This window comes from Coenobita brevimanus, chromosome 116, assembly GCF_032717465.1.
Source record: "Coenobita brevimanus isolate Jiangsu-jjx chromosome 116, ASM3271746v2, whole genome shotgun sequence".
In the NCBI taxonomy this organism is placed as follows: domain Eukaryota; kingdom Metazoa; phylum Arthropoda; class Malacostraca; order Decapoda; family Coenobitidae; genus Coenobita; species Coenobita brevimanus.
In genome coordinates this window covers 45079645-45101595 of record NC_137069.1, presented here as the reverse complement: position 1 = coordinate 45101595, position 21951 = coordinate 45079645, and positions in this window count along the sequence as shown.

Genomic DNA, 21951 nt, shown 5'->3' with positions numbered 1-21951 from the left:
CCTTAGCCCTTATCAAGAAAATGGAACAAGGTGTAAAAAAAAAAAAAAAAAAAAAAAAAAGGCATCAGAAGGAGTCACGTGTATATAGTATAGGTGAGGGCAGTAAGGTGCAATAAACATGTAAATCGCTGTGGAAAAGGTGTTATTAAATGGATAAATGGATGGATGGATGGGCAGACAAAAAGAGATAAAGATAAAGAGATATTTAGGTAGACAGATAAAGATATAGACAGAGATATATACAGGCAGACAATAGCCACTGACTGAGTAAATGTTTGATGAATGAATGGATGGATTGACGGAAAGACAGACAGCGACTGACTGATACACAGATGAATACAGTAACTGAATATATAAGCTAATGATAGAGTCATAGATACAGACAGACAGACAGATAAATAGATAGATAGATACAGATAGACAAAGGAGGTAGTAAATGAACGTTGTGGTATTGAATGGATATAGCTAATGATAGAGTCACAGATACAGATAGACAGACAGACAGATACAGATAGAAAAAGGAGGTAGTAAATGAACGTTGTGGTATTGAAGTGGATATGTTTGTCCATGTGCAGTTAATGGAGAATAAGAGACTGACTAGGAGAGTGTATGTGAGTGAGGTGGAGGGAGCGGGAGACGGAGAGACCAAGGATGAGGTGGAAGGATGGAATGGAGAGAGAATTGAGAGATGGAATGTGAGTTCGAGGGAGGGCAGTCAAATGGCAGAGGATATGACGAACTGGGGTGATTTGCTTGTGGCCACCCTTTAAGTGATAAAGGCGTCCAGTAACATATAGATAGGTAGATAGATATAAGGGTAGGTTGGTAGGTAGGTAGGTATCGGTAGGTAGGTAGAATGAAAAATATGCTGACAGATAAACACAAAGATAGATGTAGAAGGAAATTAACTCCCACATCCACCGATAGATGTACAGCTTAAAACACAATAACACGCAGAAAGACAGAATTTCCTGCATCGACAGTTTTAATTAACTTACAAAAAAAAAAAAAAAAATGGAGAGAGAGAAATAAAAAAAATGTTATCTGCTGATGACGACAATTCCGATTTTTAACTCAAGGGATCGTGCCAGCATAAATACTCTTACGTCCGCACCGACAAAAACAATAGTTTTACTTGCTTTTATTGTAGCTTTTTAACATTGTATTGATGATATCATTTTGTATGACAGTAAAAAAAAAATAGTTTTTTTACGTGTTTTTCTAAATCTCTCTCTCTCTCTCTAGCCATGATGAGAAAAGTTTAATAATGTGCTTCACGCATTGTTGAAACTGGTGGTGGTGGAGTTTGTGTGTGTGTGTGTGTGTGTGTGTGTGTGTGTGTGTAGCTTAGGCTGAGGGTATGTGTGCCTGAATCTGTTTGTTTGCTTTGTTTGTGTGTTTGTGCATGTCTGCATGGTTTGTTGCTTGCCAGAATCTTTTGATTCGGCAAGCATGATACTCAGTTCCGTATGTTTGTCTGTTTGTCTGTTTGTTTGTCTGCACTCTACAGGTCACAGTTTTACGCCAATTGTTCTGAAAAAACAATAAGAAGAGACATCCATAAACCCTGGAAGCCTCTTGTTTATCATCAAAATCGGTCAAAGGCCCTGGGCTGGGTGGGGGGTTGAATCTTTATGTTTAACATTGGGCAAAATTTCAAAAATTCATGTTTCCGTCAATTCCCTTTGGATATTTATGACATTTTATAGACACGTAGTGGGTGGCAATGTCTAAAGCCACACACAATTGGATCCGTCCGGCAAGCACTCTGCCTATGGTAGTTTAATTTATTTGAGTGCGTGCGTGTACCCCTGTGTAAGTGCGTGGGTTTGGGGGAGATTTTCCAAGAGGAAGCTGCACGGGTTACAGGATCGTATTTAAAGGACATTATATTTAGAATTAGATTAAGAGTTAAAGTTAGATTTAGAATTAGTCAGATACAATTAGAGCTAAAATTACAGTTAGAACTAGGGCTAAAATTAGAGTTAGAGTTAGTCAGGGTTAGAATTTATTGGAATTAGTGAAAATATTAATACTCTCAGGCCTGTATTTTCATCAGTTAAGGAGGCTTCCTAACACTTCTTCAATAGCGATTTATTTTCAAGCATGATTGGTTAATACCCTTCTGCAGGTATTGTACCTAAAGTTGGACGATATTAGAAGAATTTACATAACACAGAAGAGGACAGTATGGTGTTATAAACAAACTAAATTGCTTAGGAAAAAGTGTTAGGGAGCTTCTTTGAGAATATAAGTCTCAGACTCTTACATCAACTTTTAGCTAATTAAAATGGCCTGGGTATGTATTCTGGTTTGTTAAGGAGGCTCCCTAACACCTCCCCCTTAGCGATTTATTTTTGGATATGGATGGGTAATATCCCTTTGAACGTTATTTGTGCAGAGTATGGCGATATTGGAGGGATATATGTAACACAGGCGAGGACACCAAGGTAAAAAAAAAAAAAAAACTAAATTGCTTAGAAAAGAGTGTTAGGAAGCTTCCTTAACCAACGAGAATACGGAATCTGGTATGATTTAGACTATAAGAGGAAATTTAATTAAGGTATAGAAACTAAATCGCTTAGGAGAAAGTGTTGGGGAGCTTCCTTAACCGACGAGAATACGGATTCTGGTATGATCTGGAATATAAGAGGATAGTAAGGTACAATAAACAAATTAAATCGCTTAGGAAAAGGCGTTAGGGAGCTTTCAGACGAGAATACGGACTCTGGTATGATCTAGCATATAGGAGGTCAGTAAGGCATAATAAACAAACTAAATCGCTTAGGAAAAAGTGTCAGGGAGCTTCCTGATGGTTCCTGTGACTCCCTCTAATCTGAACAAAATCATCTGTTGTGAGATGGCTATATTAGAAAAAAACGAACTAAATAAGACGAAATGTTTATATACATATATATGTAGTGCAGCTCTCGGGTGTCTGCCCTTTCCTTTCCATCCTTCTTTCCTTCCATTCTCTTTTGTCTTTCTTTTCTTCATTCTTTCATTGTCCTTCTGTCTACGGGTGACTTTACACTCCCTCTTTTGTCTTTCCTTCCTTCATTCTTTCCAATTCCTTCAGCCAGTGGGTGACTCTACACTGAGTGACAAATCAAATGGTTTCCTGTGCACCAGGAAACCATTTACTACGCTGGGTGGTAACCATATAACCAAATTTTGGTGCCTGGTGGTTTATTGGGTAACTATTGCGCTCCAATCGGATTGAGCCGGTGAAGGTTTATATCCAAGGGATGGTTGGGGTTGATTGCTCATGTAATGCCACTCAGGGATGAGTGAGGCTGGTCGCTCTCATCTTAAATGTCGGGACCAACTGCCTAGCCCCGGGCTCCTACGCTTCTTATGGGGCAATGTAGGATTGGACGATGGATGGGTGGATGGATATATATATATATATATATATATATATATATATATATATATATATATATATATATATATATATATATATATATATAAATATATATATATATATATATATATATATATATATATATATATATATATATATATATATATATATATATATATATATATTATAAAAAATAGTATGTGTTCGATTAAGGTGTAGGTGTTGAGAGAGAGAGAGAGAGAGAGAGAGAGAGAGAGAGAGAGAGAGAGAGAGAGAGAGTTGATAAAATTAAAGAGAGAGGTTTTATGCCCGCCGTAATGGGGAAGGCCTGAAAGCAGTATATCAAAAGCGGTAGATTAATGAAGATTTCAGTCGTTGTGCTTTGAGAGAGAGAGAGAGAGAGAGAGAGAGAGAGAGACTGATTCAGAAGCACTAAATTAATGAATCCTGTGTTCATGTGTGTGTGTGTGTGTGTGTGTGTGTGTGTGTGTGTGTGTGTGTGTGTGTGTGTGTGTGTGTGTGTGAGCTTTGCCTACCTAAAAGAAGTACCTACATATTGTCATTTATATAACATTCCTCACCAACAAATAGTTATCAGTCTCTCTCTCTCTCTCTCTCTCTCTCTCTCTCTCTCTCTCTCTCTCTCTCTCTCTCTCTCTCTCTCTCTCTCTCTCTCTCTAACATATTACGTAAGGTATTTTCTCCTTAGGAAATATGAGCAAGAAGTACCAGCAAAAATAAACAAGATCTATTTATCATCAGAGTAAAGAGATTAATGATGCTGAAATGAAGAGAAATCTTTGCCTCTCCTCCTCCTCTTCCTATTCCTCCTTCTCCTCCTCTTCTTCCTCTTCTCCCTCCTCCTCCTCCGTCGGGTTCACAGGTCGGCATATTGAGCTGTAAAATCCTGAACCTCTTTTCCATCTTCTTTTCCCCTGTGACGTGATTGGCGTCGCTCAGTTTTGACATCCACATCCTTCTGTCAGACTGGTCAAATTCCAAATGCCGCTATAGATTCCGTAACATCTCTTCTTGAGCAACTTATTATTTAGAGGAGCCTTAGTCTGAGGTTGGAGAGTATGCTTTGTAACTATACTCTTCGTCCTCTAACCTGGCCAAGATTTTCATTCTTTGGCATATTATTTCACGTCGATCAGTGGCAAAGATAGTACTGCTGCTCTACACCCTCTCCATTTAACTTCTTCGTAACTAGCATGATAGTCTAGTGTAAATATATTCTTACAACTCAGTATGTATGAGAGAGACGTGGTGATTTTAGGCCATGTTAGGGTAAAAAGAGTAAAATTTAATCAACCCTTCAGTCAGACTACACATGGCCATCGCCTGAGCTAAAAGGGGTTAGGGAGAGACTTTAAATATATAAATCTCTTCAGTATGGTGACTTTTTCTCGGTTTATTTTCGTTACCCCGGATGATCTGAATCCTCTCTCTCTCTCTTTCTCTCTCTCTCTCTCTCTCTCTCTCTCTCTCTCTCTCTCTCTCTCTCTCTCTCTCTCTCTCTCTCTCTCTCTCTCTCTCTCTCTCTCTCTCTCTCTCTCTCTCTCTCTCTCTCTCTCTCTCTTAAACGTCACTTTTTTTTTTCTATAACTCTCTACTCATTTCTGTCCAGCTCTCTATTACTCATCTTTCCAAATAAATTTTTTTTCTGTAGAACTCTCTAATGCAACTCTCTCTCTCTCTCTCTCTCTCTCTCTCTCTCTCTCTCTCTCTCTCAGCTGATGTGTTAGATTCATCCTTCTTGCATTTCGAATGACCATTTTTAAAACAGTAAAATAACCAGGAGGTGGAAAAAAAAAAATATGATTAAGGGAATAACTTCTCCATAGTCACAAAATTATAATCTTCATTAAATTCTTGCTAACTTTAGTATGCAAGGAAGAAGGAACCAAAGACCAGGAGCCCACAAGATGTTCCCTCGAAGAAAAAATGAAAACAAGAAGCGGTGCCAAGGCACAGCAAACCCGTCCCCGGCAGTCATTTTAATACTGACTCATAAACACAACAGGATATCTAGTCAAAGATGTCACATATCAAACTTGGTGTAAATCGGGTGAAAAGTGACGATTTTATGCCCATTTGAAATTTTAGGCCCTACCTACCTGACACTGACCCCCTTACGCTAACTGGGACGGTGACCCCCTGTTGTAATGAGGCATGTTATAGGATGCAGTGTTGAAAGATGAACCTGTAGGTTTTGGTTTCATGTCGATATGACGAATTTGAAAGGAATTGTGGAGAAAAAAAAAAAAAAAGATTTTTACCCTTCCTCGTTTTTTTTTCTTTTACATTTTTGGGGGCTTGCAGCCTGGGACTTGACCCAATTTGGCCCAAAATTTAATCAGATGATCAGAAGGTCATAGCCCATCATCCCCGTAATTTTAGTCAAAATCGCACCAGCGATTTCCCCAAAAAGTTAACAGACAGACACACAGAAACAAATAAACAAACAAACAGACAAACTGAGTGAAAACAATACCCGTCCCCGAGCCCCCCCCCCCCGGGGAGGGGACGGGTAACAAGATAACAGAGAGCCAAATTCAAGATCCGTTCATTTCGAGATGCCTGGACACATTGCCTTTGAAAGACTGTGGGTCATAGGTCGTTGGAAATGCAGACAGAGGGAGACAGTTCCAGAGTTGACCTGTTGCATACATGAAGGGGTATTATATTCATCTTATCACATTTAACACGGGAGGGGTTGGATACAGCCCAATGTGTCTTTTAAAAGCTTTCTTCTTCTCCAGACTATTTTACTTAGCTTAGGGCAGGCTTCTTGAGCTGGAGGGATTGGAGAGAACATTAATAAACCCCTCCAGAAAGAGGGCCCTTTCTTGGGCCGAATGAAATCGTCTAGAACAAGAATTAATGGGCTGGATAGGACGTCACCTGAAGTCCAAGGCCCGTAATCCCGTCTCTTAAGGAAGTTCCCTAACACCTCATCCTTAGCGACTTATTTTAGGTATAGCTGGTTAATATCCTTTTGCAGGTTTCGTACTAGTTTGAATGTGAGGAGATAGTAGAAGAATTTATATAACACAGAGGTGTAATAGACAAAAAAAAATATATAGAACAGTAAGGTGTGATAAGCAAAATAGATCGCTTTGGAAATGGTGTTAGTGAGAATACGGGTCTCGAAGTTAAAGCCGCCTCACTGTTAGCTGGGAGGAGTAATATCGCTGGCAGCCATAATGTATAATATTAGGACGGACAGGCCAGGGAAACTGAATACTCTGACCACGACTGTCTGTGTCGCCCGTATGACACCGTGCCACTTGGGTAATACCGTCTCTTGCTCTCTCTAATTCCCGGTATTGTTCTGCGTCATTCCAGCCAGGCCCACCGGGGGGGGGGGGGGCAGCCGGTGCATTGCCCCGAGGCCCATGGGGTCTTGGGGGGGCTCATGAGTATGTTGGGGAAAAAAAAATCAAGACCTCTATTGTATACAGTTTTTCAGTAATAGGAACGAATTGGGCCAAAAGACGGATTTGACAGGTAGACTTAACTATTTTTATTTATATATAGACTATTCATACGACCTAAGGGAGATGGGATGGCCGTTACAAGGATTGTATATAGGCCTGTAGCTCTTCGTGTCCATGAACGTCACGTGAATGTTTTGGGTACGCCATTTGCGTGTTTTTACAGTCGACTTTTCATTATTTTTATGCATTACCGGTATGAGTGTAGCCTGTAGGGTTGTATGGACCTTATGCAGATAGCCATTGTTTACATTTTGAAAATGAGGCTATGAGCAAGTGCATCTCATGTGGGTCATGCTATTAGTAAACAAACTTGGTTTTCTAAGAAGACAATGGTTGCTTTAGCTTTTGAACATAAATGTCCAAATTTTTTAATGTTATCTTCCTGTAATGTTATTTTCTCAAATTGTGACTTACACAAATGTTCATTCTTATAATTTAAATGATTTCTTGAGGTACTTTTTGTCATGAAAGTAATCAAACGCACACACAGGCTATAAATGGGTCACAAAGTTTTCAGACTGACTGACGTCATTTCAGAAAATCAAAGAACGTGGTCTGGTAGTGTTGAAAGTGTGAAGCCTTTGCATCCCATCTGCCTGGCATCAAATTAGCATTGGAAGACCTCTTGCAGCTGAACCTAACTGCCAAAACAAGAACAGAAATAAGTGGAGCTTTGTCTTATGTGACAGCCTTCATTTATGTGATAATGTCTGTTGTATGGTACAAGTCCTAGTTCCAACTGACTTCTGTAATAAAGTTATTCAAGCCAGAGATGCGACATTGGATGTTGAAGTGTCAAACATAGAGGGCTTGCTTGTAGTATTTACAGATCTCCGAAATAACTGGAAAGCTATGTGGAATGAAGCAAAGCTAGTTGCTTCAAACCTGGACATCGAGGTGAGTCTGTATCATGGACGTGGTAAAGCAGCTGGAGATAATGCACAAGATTTCATGATGATGGTGATGCTACAGCAGATACAAATTGATCAGAACAAAATCAAGCAGATGAGTCACCTAAAGAAGCATAATTCAGAAACTCTGTGCTTTATGTATTATTTGATAATGTAATTGGTGGACTGACTGTTAGATTCAAAGCTGCCAAGAATATTTCTGAAAACTTCAGTTTCCCCTGGAAGTACCTTACAATATCGGCAGAGGAGCTGGACCTGAAATCATAATCACTGGCAGATAAGTATCCTGCCGAAATCAGTCATGATATCGTGAAGGAAATGAGGCACCTACCAGCAGTTCATCTCTCAAATTTTGGGCAGAACCAACTAAGCCTATTGTAGCTTTTGAATTGCTTGACAGAGTACAGACTAAAAGGGCTCTTCCCAAATGTATCTGTCAGCCTGCGCATTCTGCTAACAATCTCTGCCACTGTCGTCTCTGCAGAGCGCTCATTCAGCAAACTCAAGCTGATAAAAAATTATCTGCGAACAACAATGACCCAAGCATGGCTTGTGAACTTGGCTACACTCAGTATTGAGTCTCAACTTGCAAGATCTCTTGATCTTGATGTTGTACTTCATAATTTTGTCAAGAGGAAAGCAAGGAAAGCACCATTGTTTGTAAAATGAATAAGCCATATATGTATTCTGTATGTAATCTATATGTATTATATTATGATTTTACTTACATTATCATAAGTTTAGTGCTTGGTTATTGCTTTTCTTGTAGGCCTATTTTTTGTAATAATTACACAAATGTGTATCATGTGTATGTCTTATCACTCTGGTGGATGAAACTATTTCTGGTCAACAGTTCATTTGAATGTATTTCTAAGTTGTTGAGGCAATAAAAACAATATGTTACATACACATATAGGGTACGCCCCCCGCCTCTACCTTTACCTACTGCAGGTGTGGGGGCCCCAAACTAGTCCTGCCCCGGCACATTTCAATACTTTCGGCGCCCCTGATTCCAGCCCTTATCTACCGCCATTCCAGCTCTTATCTACCGCCATTCCAGCTCTTATCTACCGCCATTCCAGCTCTTATCTACCGCCATTCCAGCTCTTATCTACCGCCATTCCAGCTCTTATCTAACGACACTCCAACTTATCTACCGGCATTCCAGGTGTTTTATCATTCCAGCTGTTATAATTTTAGCTGGTGTTGTCAATCCAGCTGTTATGATAATTTCAGCTGTTATTATCATTCCAGCTGTTAACATCATTCCAGCTGATATTATCATTCCAGCTGGTATCATCATACCAGCTGGTATCATCATTCCAGCTGGGGTCATCATTCCAGCTGATATAATCATTCCAGCTGGTATCACCGTTCCAGCTGGTGTCATCATTCCAGCTGGTATAATCATTCCAGCTGGTATTATCATTCCAACTGGTGTCATCATTCCAGCTGGTATAATCATTCCAGCTGGTATCATCATTCCAGCTGGTGTCATCATTCCAGCTGGTATAATCATTCCAGCTGATATCATCGTTCCAGCTGGTGTAATCATTCCAGCTGGTATAATCATTCCAGCTGGTATTATCATTCCATCTGGTATCATCGTTCCATCTGGTATCATCGTTCCATCTGATATCGTCATTCCAGCTGGTATCATCATTCCAGCTGTTATCATCATTCCAACTGGTATCATTCTTCCAGCTAGTATAATCATTCCAGCTGTTATAATCATTCCAGCTGTTGTCATCATTTCAGCTGGTATCATCATTCCAGCTGTCATTCATCGTGCTGATAAGAATCCAAGAAATGCGTACTCAGACTGAAGGGGCTAACTATATCATTTAGAGTGAAGCTGCAGATAAAAGTTAGATCTAAGCCCTCCAGTTATAAAAGCTTCTCTATATCTAAATAAAAGTGTCTGAAAATAGTAAAAATAAATAAACAAATAAATAAAATAGAAAAGAAATTTAACCGGTCTGAGCGCCAAGCCTCGGTCATTTGTCTTTTATTATTAAATCAGGGATGAGGTTATACCCGGTGATGGTGTGTGTGTGTGTGTGTGTGTGTGTGAAAGAGAGAGAGAGAGAGAGAGAGAGAGAGAATGTAATAACTGACAATTTAAACGTCGGAGCCTCGTTCAGTTTTCTTCACATATTGAAATCAGCGAAGTTACAGTATATCGGGGTGATGGTGTTGCCCCCTGTGTGTGTGTGTGTGTGTGTGTGTGTGTGTGTGTGTGTGTGTGTGTGTCTAGCTATCTAACCGTCTATCCATCCACCTATCTGTCTGCTCTTGTTTAACTGCATGTCTTTCTCCTTCCGTCCGTCCATCCAACCCCCCTTCTCTCTCTCTCTCTCTCTCTCTCTCTCTCTCTCTCTCTCTCTCTTAATATCACACTACCTCACAATATCAGAGCGAGGAATTCTACAGCTCACTTCATAATTATATAAATCGTCCACATATTTGCTCTCACTATGAAGTATTGCGTTGCAGAAATGAAAAAGATTAAGGCCTTTTTGTGTCATGATGATGATGATGATTTTTATAACATTCCTGCTGCCTCCAGACGATTTTGTGCGATTCGATTATTATGACTGGAAAATGAAGAAAGCGTCACGCGGATCCAAGAAATGATCGGGTATAGTCCTGCATGTGGGGTTCGAGAGGAAGGAAATCGTCTGAACTTAAGATTATTTAGATAAGAAGAGCCTCTAGGAATTCCACACAAGAGCTTACAATCCCTCTCCTCTTCTGTGATGGAGAGGGACGCCTTCACGTGGTGGCACTGACCCAACTGGTCGGTTCCACATCCCAGTTATACCAGCGTCCCTCAACCCCATCCATATCCCCCGGAAGGGAGGATGGTGGACTGCAGGAGGAGGGCAACTTCAGCCTGCAGTCCACCGGGTTCAGGTAAGATGAGCCTGCGATTACAACAGCAATAACTACAACTACTAACCTGCTGCTCCTAATATTACTGCTACTACTACTATTACTACTAATATTACTACTAGTACCACCATCACCAGTAATACTACTTCACGACTACTACTACTAATATTAATACTGCTGCCACCACTACTACCACCATTACTACCACCATTACTACTACTACTACTACCACCACAGCCACCATCACCAACACCACCACTACTATTGCTGCTACTACTACCACCCTCACCATCACCACTACCACCACCACCACTTCTGCTACTACCACCACCATCACCACCACCATCACCACTACTACGACCACCACCACCATTACTGCTATAACAACCACCACCACCACTACTACTACCACCACCACCACTACCAATACTACAGTTACCCTACCATTCACCCTAACAGAGGCCCTTTCAGCTTCTCTATTGAAACACCCTCTTTTTCTCCTTTATTTTCTTCATTCTCAGGCCATTGTACTCAGCTCAAAAGTGAACCCCGATAATAAAGAAGGTTCAAAACAATAAGCGCTCTCGGTACACAACAATTTTCTTTTCACGTGGATAGTATAAAGTATTCTTGCCTTCATACATACACACGCACACAAACGCGAGCACATACACACATACATATATACACAACAATCTCCTCCCTCCCCGGCCCCCCCTCTCTCTCTCTCTTACACACACACACACACACACACTTTTGTACATCCTAGTCACATATATGAGTGTATATGTAATTTAGAATACAAGTATAGCGTCGTTAAAGCCTTTGGTGGCTGTGCATTGGAGAGAGAGAGAGAGAGAGAGAGAGAGAGAGAGAGAGAATTTCACTTTCTTCACATGCATAAAACTGATTATTTTTACCCCAGATAATATATAAAATGGCTCCCGAGGCAGCAAAAAGGTTAAGACTTCTGTTATATATACATTTTTTTCCCGTGATTATTGATGATGATGATGATGATGATGATGATGAGGAGGAGGAGGAGGAGGAGGAGGATAATGACGATTGTAATGATGATGATGATGATGACGATTGTAATGATGATGATAATGATGATTGTAATGATGATGATGATGATGACGATGATTTGTAATGATAATGATTTCTTTCTGATGTATGTCCACTATTCCTGTACCTCACTGGGGGATTTACTGACATTCTTACGATCAAATATTGTCGTAACAAAGATCCTTTTTTTTTTTTTTTTTTTTTTTTTAGGACGATGTAGACACAGGGTAAGGGTTTACATTTTTCCTTTGTTGTTTTTCTTGCGGAGAATAGATGTAACTTACGATGGTTTTTCTCTCATAATCAGGTTTTTCCCCTGTGTGTGTGTGTGTGTGTGTGTAGGAAGGACAAGGGATGGGAAGCCTCCGCACTCTCTTCTTGCTTTGTCCATCCTATATAAATTAAGTTGAAAGAGATCAATTTTCCTCTGCTGGTTAGTTGATCAAGGTCATAATATAGATTGAGAATAACACAACAGAGAGAGAGAAAGGTTTCTGCATCCCACATTCAGGTATACAAATGAGGTCCTGCAGTGTAAGCAAAACACAAGTATATATATATATATATATATATATATATATATATATATATATATATATATATATATATATATATATATATATATATATATATATATATATATAGAAGGGCCTTTATAAATTGATAGAAGTTATTACAAGTATTATGGTAAGCATTACAAATTTTGCCGTAGGTTTAAGTTATGCGGATCCATAGCTGTGATATAAAGTAATATTTTTTTTTTACTTAAATGTGTAAAGAGAATTTTAAAACTAACTCACAAAGCAACAACACGTAAGAAGTGAGAGATCCTGCTTTTAGCTCTAAAACTTAGTAAAAACTCATGCGAGTGGTGCAGTCAGTCCGTATTTTGCTTACACAAAACCAAACTTAAGCAACACACACACACACACACACACACACATGCAAGAACAGTGATTCAGCTAAGTGCTGTTTTCTATATCTATTTTTTATCTAAATTTCTCTATAAATATTTTCTCGTGTTGCAACGCAGGTATTATTATCGCCCTCCTGCAGAGCTATATGTTTTTGCCTGCCTCTGTGTGTGTGTGTGTGTGTGTGTGTGTGTTCCCATTATAGCTCATGAACGGGTTGAGCTATCAACATGAAACCTTCGGTGTATCAAGATATGGCCAAAACCTTGGACGAGTTCGAAAATGGGCATGCGGGATGCTGCCAAAGGTCAACTAGTTTTTTTTTTTTTCTCGCCCGCCTTTAGCACCATTTTATCTCATCAACGGTTTGACCTATCAACATGAAACCTTCAGGGTATCAAGATATGGCCTAAATCTTGGACTTGGCCAACAGCATATTCTGACCGGCGATTAGCATTCGGCTCCCGAATGCTTTTCTTTAATTATACTTAGCAGTTATCTAAATATCATTGTTAGAAGAGGGTGGTTCTGGGTTACTGAATGTTCATGAATAACTGAAAATGCCATTTTTTGCATGTAAAGTCACAAGAAAAAGTATCGTTACCCCAGTAATGTTCGATGCTAAACGAACGTTAGCTGGGCTGTGTCGGCGGGTCCTTGCTGTTCGCCCCTCCCCTATCTAGTGTTGCCATATCACAATCCCATTACAAGAGTTGGAATAATGAGCAAGAATGAGCCATATGGCGGGGAAACACATAGGACGTGTTTGCGTTACCCTGAGCACCCCGCTGGGGATTAATAATGAAACTCGGCAGGTTTATTACTTTCCTACTATTCAACGCTTATTATCTATAGAATACAAGAAATTAATTATTTTGGAGGGTATTAAATCTATAGGCATCGACTTTTTTTTTATGATAGTCTAGCAGGGGTGCACGAGTTCATTTGTTTGCTTCAGATGGGTGGTTAAATACTTCAGATGGATGCTTCAGACGTCTAGAGGCTGTTCTGAACGCAGGGGGTAGGTATACAAAATATTAAAGCAATGAGACTGAACATGTATTATTATTTTCCTTCTACTCAATATTTATTATATGTAGAAAGCAATACATATCATTATTACACTGAAATTTACTAACTTGGGTTGTATCAGCTGAAGTACTGCCATACGTCTGGCATGAGTGCATGTACTTATTGCCCGTCTGCATGTGTGTTGCCGACTTCAGACCATTCGGTTATATTTTTATGTAATGAATTCGGTGCCGGATAATAAAGCGTATTGTCTCTATGCACCGAGGCCAAACGATCTAATTAGTTTTTATTACCTCTAGCACAAATTCTAATATCTGTCTCACATAACCGACATTGACGGGTTTGAGATACAAACCTTCCTGTCCCGTCATTCCACAACACTTCGTCGTTGTGTCATATTGCATAGCTCTGAAGGGTAACGATAGCTCTTCTTATGACTGTACTTACTAGTCGGCGTGTGTGTGTGTGTGTGTAGGGTGAGGGGGTAGGTGAGAAGTGAGGCTAAGTGAAGAGAAGGAGGGTTGTTAAGGGGGGTTCTAGGACAACTGCCCCCTGGACAATTGCTCCTCGGACAACTGCCCCCGGACAACTGCCCCCTCACTCGCAGCCCACCTCTCGCCGAGGCAACACCCCCACCGCTGTTCCCGGCGGGACCAGCTCTCCACTGCAGTCGTTTCAGCCGAGGGACGGGCCTGTCCTCTCCATCTAAGGGAGTGCCCTGGTCAGCCCACCAGGAGGTTGAGGCTCGTCCGCCCCATATACCTGGCCGACCACCCTCCCTCCGCCAATACCTTGACCGGGGTTGTGCCCTCGTGATCACCTGGACCGGGCCTCCCCTTTGTGGATCCACCTGCTGCTGTGGAGAGCTGGAGCGAGTGAATGGGGGTTGAGGGCGGAGTCGGGACGCTTCGATCCTGAGCTTCGGCGCCCTTACCATCGGCGTCGTTTCGTTTACCAAGCTCTCGTCCCTCTCTGCCCTCTACGAACATCTGAGCAGCCGGCCGCCAACCACCGTCGAGTCGTTTGGGGATCCACCTGAGCTTGCCGGCGCCCTTTCCATCGGCGCCGTGCAGTCTACCGCTCTCTCCCCCTTGCCTCGTCGATCATCGGGCTGTTGTCTCCACCATCGCCTCGTTCCCTTCCTCTGCCGCCCTTGCCCTGTCTGCCAGTCTGCTGTCCGTGCTATGCTCCTTCATAGGAGCCTTTTTTTGGCATTTTCCCTGACGGGCTCTCATGTTTGCCCGATCCCCACCACGTTGTGGGGAGAATATACTAACAACAACAACTGCCCCCTGGACAATCGCCCCCTTAGGACAACCGCCCCCCGGACAACTGCCCCCCGGACAATTGTCTCCGCAAAATAATATCCTTTTCACTATACAAATGGTGGCAGGTGTCTAACGTAATCAAACCTAACCTAACCAAATCTAACCTAACAACCTTACCTAACCTAGCCTAACCTAACCTAACCTAACCTAATCTAACTTAACCTAACCTAACCAAACCTAACCTAACCTAATCTAACTTAACCTGACCTAACCTAACCTAACCAAACCACACCTAACCTAACCTAACCTAATCTTTAGTGGGAGGTAATTGCCCGGGGGGCAGTTGTCCTACAGGGGCGAATGTCCAGGGGGCAGTTGTCCGGGGAACACTTGTCCAGGGGGCAGTTGTCAGGATACTGGTGAGAGGAGGAGGGGAGGGGGAGTGAGGTTGGATGAAAGGTGGGAGGGGCAAAATTGAGTAAAAGATAGGGTGAGGATAGGTGAGAGGTGGGGGTGGGGTGAGGATAGGAGAAAGGTGAGAGTTAAGGGTGAGGATTGGAGGGCGGGGATGTAGCCAGGAAAAGGGTGAGGGTGAGTATAGGTTGGGAAGAGGATGGATGTGCATGAAAGGTGCGGTGAGGTAGATGATGGGTGAGGGACAGAAGCAGGGTTAGGAGTGTGCGAGGGTGAGGATTGGGTGAGGGGTAGGTGGAGTGAAGGTGCGCTGGGGTGAGGGTGGGTGAAGGATGAAATTTAGGGTGAGACTTGATGGGTGGAGATAGGTAACAGTTGGTTTGGGGTGTAGGAAGTGAAGGGATGAAGTGAACAATCGAGTGCGGCGTGTGTGTGTGTGTGTGTGTGTGTGTGTGTGTGTGTCCCAAAATATTCGATCAAATAGTGTGTAAATGATCGCTAACTTTTGAGTGTGCTGGGATGAATGATTTTTTTTTTTTCCACGGGTCCTATTTCGTTTCACTTCGTTCCGGACTTTTGCGAAACCCAAAATTATTCACTTATTCATACAGCCGTCAGAGTCGAATAATAATAATAATAATAATAATAATAATAATAGTAATGATAATAACAATAGTTCTGGTAATGATGATAAGGATAATAATATTGATAATATAGCAGTGACTTTCTAAAGATAATATTAATTGTAAGGCTAACATCAACAAAACAACAACGATAATAATAATAATAATAATAATAATAATAATAATGATAATAATAGCTGGTGAGTGAATGTACAGCGAGGTTGGATGGTGAGGAATTGGAAAATGTGAGTACGTTTAAGTACTTGGGTAGTGTGATGAGTAAGGATGGATGTTTGGAGGGTGAAGTGCTTGAAAGGTTACAGCAGGGAAGAAAGGTTGCTGGTTCCTTGAAAGCAGTGATAAGAAACAGGGAAGTGAGCATGGAAGTGAAAAAGTTACTACATGACAGTATTGTGATACCATCTCTAACGTACGGAAGTGAAGCTTGGACGTTGTTGGAAAGACACAAGTCAAGAGTGAGAGCAGTGGAAATGAGTTATTTAAGAGGAGCCTGTGGAGTCACGTGGAGAGACAGGCTGACGAATGAGGATATAAAGGAGCGTTGTGGTGTTGATGTGGATGTGATAGGAAGCGTTATGAGGAACACACTGAGGTGGTTTGGCCATGTGGAGAGGATGGAGGGTGAAAGACTGACGAAGAGAATGTATGTGAGTGAGGTGGAGGGGGAAAGAGGGAGGGGGAGGCCGAGGATGAGATGGAGGGATGGGGTGGAGAGGTATATGAGAGAGGGGGGTGTGAGCTGGGAGCAGGGGAGTGAAATGGCGGGGGACAGGGCGACTTGGAGGCGATTTGTTTGTGGCCACCCCAAACGGGATTGAGGCGTCTGGCAATAGATAGATAGATAGATAGATGCTACTTACATAACATTACTACAAATATTGGTTCCCAATCATTTCGGCATCACTCGTTTTCTCTTTCTCCTGAACAGAAAAAGTGGATGGAAACCAAGGAAAAGGATTCATAAAAAGATGAGAAGGGAGAGAAAAAGGAAGAAACAAAGGACGATAATGATGGAGCATAAAAACAAGAGATAAATGCAAACAAAGAAAGAAACAGGGAAAAGCAACTGGAGAGAGAGAGAGAGAGAGAGAGAGAGAGAGAGAGAGAGAGAGAGAGAGAGAGAGAGAGAAGCACATCTATCTACAACACTTATAAGAACGAAACTGACCCCCGAAGCTTCAGAAGTCTTGGTCTCTTTAGTGGATGCTTGACTCCCCGAGATGTCAGTGACGTCACAGCCAATCTCCTCATATCCTACGCAAAAGCCAGTCAGTGTAAAAAGAAAATAACAGTATTAATAAATTCAGTCACACTTATGAATAATGGTCACTAAATTTACTCAAACTAGTTTAAATTTTTTTTTTTTTACTAAAACTCCTCAAAATTAGCTAAGTATAAATCTTGCCAAACAACGGTAGTTATAATCAAACTGTAGCGTCACCTTAAATGCCCTTCAGAAAGACTATTTTTGTTATTATATTGTCGGTAATAGAAAATGATTTTCTTTAACTTTGAGTTTTATGCCCTAAAAGTAGGAGAAAGGAAATAGGAATGAAATACTATAGGAAATGGGTAGACATCCGATGACAGAAAACGTACTGATGGGTGATTATTACATTTTCCTCGTTATTATACCTCGTCTTGCCACCTCCAGTCGATTTTATTAATCTCAGGCGAGACTTCTCGGATTTACGGGGGATTTGATTACGCCTTTCAGTTTCATCTTCACGTGAAAACATTCTTCAGCTTATTAAAGCAGGCTGATGGCAAAAGAAAATATGAATACCAACATAAACAACCTCCCAGGATTGATGGTAAACCAAATTACATGAAAGAAAAGGCTGCCTTTATATCTGAGGAAATTATCATGTGGTCAGTATTCCGGATCTTAATCTATCTTATTCTGAAGCTTAATATTATTCTAAGTCTTAATCTGACTTATTCTCGATCTTAATCTAACTTACTCCCGTCCTTAATTTAACGTATTCCCGATCTTAATCTGACTCATTTCCTATCTTAATCTGACTTATTCCCTATTTTAATCTAACTCTCAGTCTTGATTTAACTTATTTTCGGTCTTAATTAAACTTATTCCCTATCTTAAGCGAACTTATTCTCGATCTTCTATCTATTGCCAGACGCCTCAATCCCGTTTGGGGTGGCCACAAACAAAACGCCTCCACGTCGCCCTGTCCCCCGTCATTTCACTGCCCTGCTCCCAACTCACACCCCCCTCTCTCATATACCTCTCCACCCCATCCCTCCATCTCATCCTCGGCCTCCCCCTCCCTCTTTCCGCCTCCACCTCACTCACATACACTCTCTTCGTCAGTCTTTCACCCTCCATCTTCTCCACATGGCCAAACCACCTCAGTGTGTTCCTCATAACGCTTCCTATCACATCCACATCCACACCACAACGCTCCTTTATATTCTCATTCGTCAGCCTGTCTCTCCATGTGACTCCACAGGCTCCTCTTAAATAACTCATTTCCACTGCTCTCACTCTTGACTTGTGTCTTTCCAACAACGTCCAAGCTTCACTTCCATACGTTAGAGTTGGTATCACAATACTGTCATGTAGTAACTTTTTCACTTCCATGCTCACTTCCCTGTTTCTTATCACTGCTTTCAAAGAACCAGCAACCTTTCTTCCCTGTTGTACCCTTTCAAGCACTTCGCCTTCCAAACCTCCATCCTTACTCATCACACTACCTAAGTACTTAAACGTACTCACATTTTCCAATTCCTCACCATCCAACCTCGCTGTACATTCACTGACTTCACCTCTCTCAAAGACCATCACTTTACTCTTCCCTACATTCAGCTTTAGATTCCGTTTCTTACACACTCTCCCAAACTCATCCACCAAGCCTTGCAGCTCCCTTTCGTCCTCACCCAACAACACAGTATCATCTGCAAACAACAGTACATGGAATTTCCAAACACTATCCTCTCTCACCAGGGCCACTCCAACATCTACTACCCTACCTTGTACCTCTTTTATTACCCCATCCATGTACAGATTGAACAACCATGGAGACATGACACATCCCTGTTTCAATCCAACCTTCAAAGAGAAAAACTCACTTAGTTCACCATCCATACGCACTGCAGCCTTAGCACCATCATACATACTCTTCACAGCATTCAACAACTTCCCATCTACTCCATATATTCTTAATACTTTCCGCAATCCTTGTCTATCCACCCTGTCATATGCTTTCTCCAAATCCATGAAAGCTGCATACAACTTCTTTCCCTTTTCTAGAAACTTTTCCACTAAAGATCTAAGAATGAATGTCTGATCTACACAACCTCTTCCCTTCCTAAAGCCTCCCTGTTCTTCTCCAACTAATTCCTCTGTTCTTTCTCTAACTCTGCCAATAAGTATCCTACCATACACTTTTCCTATTATACTAAGAAGACAAATGCCCCTATGATTACCACACACTTCTTTTTCCCCTTTCCTTTTGTACAAGGGAATAATTATACCTGACTTCCAATCCTCTGGGACTCTACCTTCCTCCCAGGCCAATCTACACATCTTCCACATCCATTCTACTACAATCTCTCCCCCATGCTTCTGCATTTCACGATACACTCCATCAATTCCTGGGGCTTTCCCCGATTTAACTTTCTTCATTGCTTCCACAACTTCTATCTTACTGATTTCTTCCTGTCTTCTCACCTCCCTTCTTCTCCCAGCCATTCTCCAGCCACTTATACTCGCATTACTTCCATCCTGTATGTTCAATAATTCCTTAAAGTGTTCTCGATCTTAATCTAACTTATTCTACATCTTTATCTAACTTATTCTCAATCTTAATCTAACTCATTCTCGATGTTAATCTAACTTACTTCTCAGTCTTGAGTCTATATTCTTAGCCTAATGTATAATCGTGCTTAGAGAAGAATGGAGAGGAATATTTTGGGTGTCAGAGAGAGAGAGAGAGAGAGAGAGAGAGAGAGAGAGAGAGAGAGAGAGAGAGAGATTCCTAGATATGGGAATAGAGGAATATAGAGGATATAATTAGTACAGTCCAAAAGCATAAATGGATGTTGGCAGGTCACGTCCTTCGTAGAACAGATAATAGATGGACAACCAGGGTAATTGAGTGGCAGCCCAGGGATGGAGTGAGAGGAAAAGGCAGGCGAAGAACAAGATGGAGAGATGGCGTGAGAGGAAGAGGCAGACAGAGGCCAGGTTGGAGAGATGACATTCGAAGATCTGCTGGGACTGGATGGAACAAGCTAACAGGTACGAGTAGTATGTCAGAGTGGAGAATGATGGGAGAGACTATTGTCTTGCAGTAAACTCTCTCACTCTGTTGATGATGATGATGATGATGATGATGAATATTAGGTTATATTAGTGGGACTTGTAGTTAGTCTACAATTTTCATTTAATACTCTCTCTCTCTCTCTCTGTCTCTCTCTCTCTCTCTCTCTGTCTCTCTCTCTCTCTCTGTCTCTCTCTCTCTCTCTGTCTCTCTCTCTCTCTCTCTGTCTCTCTCTCTCTCTCTCTCTCCTGCTTCAAAAAGTTAATTGGCCAGTATTCAAACTTGCACAGGAAGTTCCGTAACAATTCTTCCTCAGCGATTTGTTTTTTTTCACACTACACATCAGTATCCTTGTGAATAAAGTTACCTAATGACAAGTTCAACACTAAAATCATATAATCAACCTACAAGGGAATCCTAAGGTGTCATAAGCAAAATAAATCGCCGAGAGAACGGTCTTGCGGAAGCCACTTAAAATATGGCTGCCCTGAATACTATCTCTTGTTTCTCTTGGTCTAATAGATATCATTTTTTCCTTATCTTTTATCTCCTTTCCCCCCAGGATATATACTTATACACATTCCTTGATTTTATATACATTTTCATAAACATTCATTGATTTTATGTACATTTTCATAAACATTCATTATCCTTTGACTTTTGGCTCTTCCTCACAGTATACACATTGCTACACTGTCATTGATTTCGTACACATTTTCAAGCAAATTCATACACATTGATACATTCATACATATTCATACACCTTCATTGACTTCATACACAGTTTCATGCATATTCGTACACATTCATACACATTGATTTCATACACATTTTCATGCACGTTCATACACATTCATACACATTCATTGATATCATACGCATTTTCATGCACATTCATACACATTCATTATTTCATACATTTTCATGCATATTCATACACATTCATACACATTCATTCACTTCATACACATTCATTGATTTCTAAAACATTCACTTCATACACATTCATTTCTCGTTTAATTATGGTGCTTCCTCACAGTATACACACTCATACACCTTCACTGATTTCATACACATTCATTGATTTCATATATATTTCCATAGGCACTCATACACATTCATTAATTTTCAGTACATTTTCATACACATTCACTAATTTCATACACATTAACTTCATACACATTCATACACATTCATTTTCCTTTTACTTATCGAGCTTCCTTCCAGCATACACCTTCATTGATTTCATACACATTCATTTTCCGTGTACTTATGGAATTTTCTTATTCATACACATTCACAGATTTTATGCACATATTCATATACATCTGCACACATTCATTGCTTTCATATATATTTTCAGTCATACACATTTACTTCATAGTCATACACATTTTCATACACAATCATACACATTCATCGACTTCATACACATTCACTTCATACATAATCATACACATTCATTGACTTCATACACATTCACTTCTTACATATTCATACACATTCACTGTCTTCATACACGTTCATTTTCCGTTTGCTTATGGCGCTTTCTCCCAGCATACACCTTCATTTCTTAACAATAATAACAATAAATCAAACTGTTTACTCTCCAAAGCTTGCTCTCTGTCTCTGTCTCTGCCTCTGTCTCTGTC